Genomic DNA, 7648 nt, shown 5'->3' with positions numbered 1-7648 from the left:
TTGTTCTTCAGACTCGGCGAGTCGAGTCGCGAGTCCCCGATTTCTTCCCCCCTTTTATGTGTTATGCCGAGTGGAACCAGTGAATTATAGGTTGACTCAGTGAGTCGGAGATCGGACTCATTCATAGAGGGACTCGGCGAGTCAATGCCCTGACTCGGGCTAGTCCAAGGCAATCTTCATACCTCCAGAACAGACTCGACGAGTTGTTCATACAACTTGACGAGTCACAGACAGAGTGTTCATGTATTAAAGGAGAACTCGACGAGTTTTTCATACAACTCGGCGAGTCGGATGCAGAGTGACTGAGTGTTAGTATAGAAGAGGAACTCGTCGAGTCTATGCCAAACTCGACGAATAGTAGCGAGTAGAAGCGAGAAAGTGAGAGTAAGGACTCGACGAGTTGGTGGCCCAACTCGACGAGTCAGGTCAACTGTATGTTGACTTTGACCAGGGGTAAAAATAGTCATTTTACCCTCAGTATAGTTATCAGTGATTGATTGAGTGTACTCATGGAAATTGTAGCCGGGGAGATACCGGAGCAGCAACAGACAGTTTCCCGAGCAGTTCATTCAGCAACCAGATTACAAGGTGAGTTTCCTTCTAGTAGGAATGGGTCTACGGCCACAATGCCAGCCCGTTTAGTAGCAGCAATTTCCGGACTTTGGTCAGATGCAGTAGTTAGTATGTGTGATGCCTTCGTGCCTCAGATAGGATTTATGTGTTGTGTGTTCCGGGCTACGACCTGATGCAGTATGCAGTATATGTGTTTATGCGGGTTGATATATTTATGCTATGCTATGTTCAGTTAGTTCCGGACTTCAGTCTGATGCAGTTTCTGGACTTCGGTCCGATGCAGGGGGCAAGGCCCCAGACAGTTCCGGACTTCGGTCCGATGCAGTTTCCGAACTTCGGTCCGATGCAGAGGGCAATGCCTTGGAGAGTTCCCAACTCCGGTCCGATGCAGTTTCCGGACTTCGGTCCGATGCAGTTTCCGGGCTTCGGTCCGATGCAGTGGGCATGACCCAGTAGTTGTTTATATGTTTGTATGGTATGTGGTAGTTTGGGGGAGCTCACTAAGCTTCGTGCTTACGGTTTCAGTTTTGGTTTCAGGTACTTACGCAAACAAAGGGAAGAACTTAGGATGATGGCATCGCACACACCACAGCTTCTGTTTTTATTTCCTGGGGGATTGTTCAGTTTTTCTTTAGATGTGACTTGATACAGTTTGATACAGTTTTTATCATGATACTTGTTTTTGGGTTGAGAAATTAATGCATGATTTTTATGAAATAACTTTCAGTATATGAATTTCAGTAGTATTAAAACAAAAAAAAAATTGGGTCGTATTTTGGGATGTTACAAGTTGGTATCAGAGCCTTGGTTTGAGGGATACAGACACACTTTCGATGCGTCTGAATTCAAACTAAGGAATGGTAAAAGGTTTTTAAAAGAAAAACATTTTTGAAAAAGAACTTAGAAATAAAAAGAGTTTTGATAAAGAGAAAAGGGTGTGGTGCATGCGATCAGCCGAGCTTAAGTAAGTACTCCCAAATTACCCATGACCGAAAGGCCATTTGGACCGAAAACCACAAGAAACATACCACTTGAACCGAACACTCTCTTAAGTGGCTATACAACCCTTAGATGCAACCCTTGGTACTTCTAACACTTGAATAAAAGTGTTTCCATGTCCTAGGGTGTCTTAACTTGGTTAATTAGTTGTTAAATGATTAATTGGTTAAATATATGTGTTATTATATGTTATATAGGATCCGTGTGTGTGCTCAAGTCTTCACTTGACACTTAACATCCTATACAATCCGTTCATCCAAACCACTCACTACAGGTGAGTTCATACCCCTTAATTAACCTTTTAAATGTTTTCAAATGTTATAAATGCTTTTATGGGGGTAATACAAGTTGAATCATGTTAGTTTTTATATCAATCACATGTAATTAATAACTAGCATACAAATGGATTTACTACACTTTTAGGTGTTTTACCAAACATATTACTTCAAATGATTTTCTCAAACGTTTTTACATGTTAAAACTCTTTATCAAACTGTGTTACATACTGTATGTTTCCTTTCAAACTTTGTTACAATTGTGTTTCAAACAAATGTTTTTCTTATACTTAAAACTGTCTTATCAAACAAACTACTTTTAAATCGTTTTATAAACTGACATCAAGTCATCATTTCTTAGTTATTAAAATTTTCAAAGGTTTTACCAAACTTCTTTATTACATATATATTGTCAAATGCATGCCTATATATGTATAGTTATATAAGTAATGTTTAAAGGACTAGGACGGCTAGCTCACTTTATTTCCTTTTCCTCGTTTGGATGTGGCCTTAGGGTATCGGTTATTCGTTTGAATGTCGTCTAAATATTAGTTATATATCATGTACACATATATAGACATAAAAAGTTCCATCAGTCAGTTCGGTACCTTTGGGTAGCAAAGGCATACTTTCAGTTATACACGTACATTACTAGTAACTATAATAGGTATAGTTAGGAGATACTACTTACTATTCCAAGTACAAGGAATCACACAAGAGTTAGTTCATTCATGAGTCTATACTAATATAATACATACTATATGTAGAGATACAATTACAGAAATACAATTACAATACACGATAACATAAGAGAACACACAATAAAGAGAGATAGGGAGGAAGATACAATACATGATAACAGAACAAACATAATAAGGTGCTATAGCATGGAACAAATACACGATCTAATTATACCAATGAATCACTAACGCATTGTTCTAAACAAAAGGTGATAGTTATATCGGGTATACATGATCATATAATCATAATGTGGATGTTCACGGCTTGCAATCATTACAGGGGTCGTGTTTGGTTCCCAGAATCTTTTGACAGGGAGAGCGTTTAGTATGGGATCTAGCCATCACATTATAACTTAACACTCAATTTAAGGCAATTAGTACAATAGTAGTCACTTTATACAATACTACAATACTTACACTTTACAAACGACAAATACAAAAGGATACGATTTAAATAATTATATTATTTTCCTTATCACCTTTACTTTGTGACACATTCACATAAACGACGAGGTAGATTATATTTGATAAATATACTATTTTTCCTTATTACCTTTATTCTATGACTCATTCACATAAACGATGAGGTAGACTATAGTTTTATAATAATAGTTATACAGGGGAAAAGCTGTCACATTCATAGTGATGCATACCTTCAAAACAGTCAGGTCTTGGTAGAAGGCTACTTTCAAAACAATCGAGTCTTGGTAGAAGACTACTTTCAAAATAGTCGAGTCTTGGTAGAAGACGACTTTTTATACTAATAGGAAATATGGGATTTTCTAGGGTCTTTCATACTTATACAAACTTTTCTTCAAACATTTACAAGTCTCTTCTTTACAGTTTTACAAATCAAAGACACATAAATACTTATGAATTCACTAGCTTTATTGCTGATACTCGCTTTCAAAATAACTTGTATTCTTAGGCCACAAATAGACAGGTACGACGACCAAATTTTGTGAAGACGGAGCAGTCAAGACTCACCTTTTATTTTGATTATTCATTATGTTGTTTATTATTATGAAGGAATACACTGTAATTACAATTATACTATTAATGCAATGGATGATGTTGTTTCTTGTTTACTACTTTGCATTGTTGAGATACTTTACATGACGTCCTCCGCCCTAGAACGTTTCCGCTGTTCTCGGTTTTGAGGCGTGACATTCTTCCTAAGGCTCAAGTCAGAAACAACCTTCGAACTCATCAAGTTTATCAAAGGAATTGAAGTTCCCATCAAACTCCCAGTAAGGAGAATTCGAAGTGACAATGGTTCATAATTCACTAATTCCATCATTGAGAACCTCCTCACCGAGAAGGGTATCGACCACAACTTTTCTACTCCATACACTCCACAACAGAATGATGTAGTTGAACGTCGTAATAGAGCACTTGTTGAAGCTGCTCGATCCATGCTTAACTTTGCAAATCTTCCAATCTATTTGTGGGCTGAAGCTGTCTTTACAACATGCTTTACTCAAAATAGAAGTATCATCAATCAATGCCTCAATAAGACACCATATGAAGCCATGCATGGTTTGAAGCCAAGTATCTCTTTTCTTCATGTTTTTGGATGTAGATGCTTCATCAAGAATGATCGTGATCAGCTTACCAAGTTCCAACCCAAAGCTGATGAAGCCATCTTTCTAGGATACTTTGCTAAATCAAAGGTTATCGAGTTCTTAATCGACAAACTCGTGTTCTGGAAGAAAGTTTTGATGTTACCTTTGATGACAATTTTGTTCGAAATTCTAGCTCAACCCATGTTACAACTCACATCATGGAGTTGTATGCTCCAACGCCAGGATGTCCAAACCAATAAACAATCTATGAATTTGACTTTGAAACCTTGTTCGGACCCTCAGAAACAACTCTTGATTCGGAATCTCGAACATGAAAAACCTCATCAACCAAAGCTCCAATCTCCCAAAATGTTTTCGGTCCAACACCCAGTCTTCCTCCATTTGATTCCGAACTGTTTCAACCTTCTCAGGTTGAGGGGAGAATAGTCAACATTCCCTTGAATCAAATGTGGATGAATTCTAAGATGCAGTTGTTGAATTTGACTCTAATCCTATCAACAATGATGATGTTAACCTATCCATTTCATTTGTTTAGGGGGAGCATCATCCATAAGTTCAAGCTATTCAGGGGGAGCAACACAATCCCATTGTTGATATAGGATCATCTGTTGCCCAAGAACTTTTGAGACTACATGTTTGGGCTAAGGATCATCCTTTAAACCAAGTTATTAGAAACCCAAATGCTGGTGTACAAACTTCTTCTGCCACAAGTGTTGAAAATGAATGTCATTTCTCGGAATTCATATCATTGGTTGAACCCAAATCTGTTGGAAACTGAAAGTGAAAATCTAGCAATCCTAAGTACATATTCTGAAGGCTGTAAGTTCCGAAGAAAAGAAAGTGCCCCGGAACCTGTTCGGAACTGAAGAGAAGAAGAGGAAGAGTATTGAGGAAAGGAACACATTCCGGAGTGACACTCATGTCCGGAATGTATGTAGATCCGGAAGATCATCTGTTTTGTCTTTTGTCATTTATTATCTTTGTATTGATGTAATTTTACATAGGACTTAGCCTTTTTGTCTTATTTGACAATCAGAATGTTAGAAATAGTTCTATTGTCCAGTCCAATGTAAGTTACTAGGTTAATTCACTGTATATCCTTCTCTCATATATAAAGGAGCATTCAATACAAGTTAAATACGAATCTTTTGCTCAACTTTTGCCATTTACTTATTATTTCAAATCTTTCAAACCTTCTTCTTGTTCTTCATTTATTAGATTTACTTTGATCATTAACTCTAGTTCTTCACTTAATGTCTTGATCATTTGTTGTTTACAATATCTAAGACTTGATTGGTCCTTCCAGTTCAGACTTGAACTTCTATTAGAAAGCAGACATTGATCTTAAGCATTCATTCAAGGTTTGTATTCTCAAACCTTGTCCCTGCGCAACTGATCAATTCTAGTTCTCACAATTGGTATCAGAGCATGAGTAGTTGTCCTTTGAATCCATACAGATCAGATTATAATTGATTAGAAATCACCTTGGTGTTTTAATCATTTATGTGTCAAGGATAAAAGTTCTTCTATATACCACTTTAGCTTAAAGATATCTTAACTTCAATGGCTGCTTCTAATCCTCAGCAAATAATTTCAATGCAAATCGCAAATAGTGTGGGTGGCCCTACACGTGCCCCATTGCTAGTTGTGGAAGAATATGATCACTGGAAGTTAGAATGGAAAGATTTTTACTTGCCAAAGATAAAGGTGAAGAAATCCGGAGATCCGTCACAAAAGGTCCACATGTTCCTGTAAGAACTATTGTAAGAGATGCAGCTGCTCAGCTCATGCGTGAAGATGAAACTCGTCCAGCTCCTCTAACTGCCGATGACATCGAGAAGCTACATGTTGTTCAAGTAGCCTTCTCAGAAATGGTTTTTGGTGTTCCTCCCTCACTCTTTGAGCATATCAAGCTATGAAAATTAGCCAAAGAGATATGGGACACCCTTTAGGACCTGATTGAAGGATCTGAAAACATGAAAGACAAGCACCTCACCTATGTTGTCAATGACTTTGACACTTTTACCACCACTCCTGGTGAGTCAGTGGCATCTGCTTCCATCCACCATCGCATTATGGTAAACAACAAGACTGCCCATGGGATTGTCCAAACTCCTTTGGAGTATAATCTCAAGTTCATAAACAGTCTGGGAAAAGGATGGGGAAATGTACAATCATGTCTCCAAAGTAATGTCTCCTTAACAAAACTGAAGCTTTATCAACTCTTTGATGAACTTCTAGGCCATGAGTCCAATGTCGCTCAAACAATAAGGGAACTCTCCGGAGGTCCTCTTGCTCTTGTCAGTTCTTTCGAATCAAACATTTCAAACTCATCCACTTCGGATCCCTTCAAACCCAGTGTTCCATCCGTTCAATCATCCAAACGTTCCTATCCTACTGATGATTCCGAAGCTATGGACTCTGAACTCCGTTTCCAACAGGAGTTCGCACTACTTTCAATGAAGTACAAACGTCCCTTCAACCCTTCCTACAAACCATACCAAAACCGATTCCATGCTCCTTACCAGAACAATCCTCAACCATTTTCAACTCCGGAACCTAAACCATCCGAGAATCCTCCTGCATACAAACTAAACCTCCCTAAAACAAGCTCTACTTCGAAACCCTCTCAGAGTACAAAATCAGACAAACCAAAAATTGTGTTTCATAAGTGTGGACATGCAAACCATTATGCTAAAGATTGTCTAGCTGATACTCCACTAAAAGCAAAGGTCACGGACTCTGCCTACTATGTCCGGAGAGCACAAGAGATGGCTGAAAGTGAAAAAGCCTTTGTCACAACGATTTCAAGAGATGTTGAAGGATATTGGTCCTACGAGGATGATGATGATATGACAACTGGAAGGAATATGTGTCTGATGGCAAGACAAACGGTTGAATGTGATGAAGGGTACTGGTCTTCAGGGTCAGAAGATGAAGATGATGATGCTGAACCTCACTATTTGTAACACCCAAAATCAGAAAGTCCAAGAAAGGAAAGAAAACCCTAAGTCAAAGGGTCAACTCGTCGAGTCCAGGGAGGAACTCGACGAGTCCTAGCGGGATCCGGGTCGAGGAGTATGTGACCGACACGGCGAGTCGGAGTATGGACTCGTCGAGTCCGGTCTGAAGAGAGAAACCCTAATCCCGGGGGTTGTACCCTATATAAAGGATGTTATGTCCCTTCCTCAGCCTCTATATCATCCTAGAGAGCCTGTAAATCCTAGATTTCGTGTGAGCTTCCATCATTTGAGAGAAAAGAGCTTTGGAGGAGGGAATCTTTGAAAGGAACTTGAAGATCAAGAGGGGTGCTTCAAAGGAGGGGTGTAGATCCGAGATTTACTTCAGTTGGTGATCATCTTGGAGGTAATTGTTGGATTAATGTCTAAGTCCATAACTATAATTGGTAAGACTTGACTCGACCCGAAATGGTCCATTTGGGTTGCATGGCATCATGCACTTGGATAGACTATAA

This window comes from Lactuca sativa, chromosome 5 (assembly GCF_002870075.4).
Source record: "Lactuca sativa cultivar Salinas chromosome 5, Lsat_Salinas_v11, whole genome shotgun sequence".
Taxonomy (NCBI): Eukaryota; Viridiplantae; Streptophyta; class Magnoliopsida; order Asterales; family Asteraceae; genus Lactuca; species Lactuca sativa.
The sequence above is the reverse complement of the archived record's forward strand: the minus strand, read 5'-3'. Positions refer to the sequence as shown.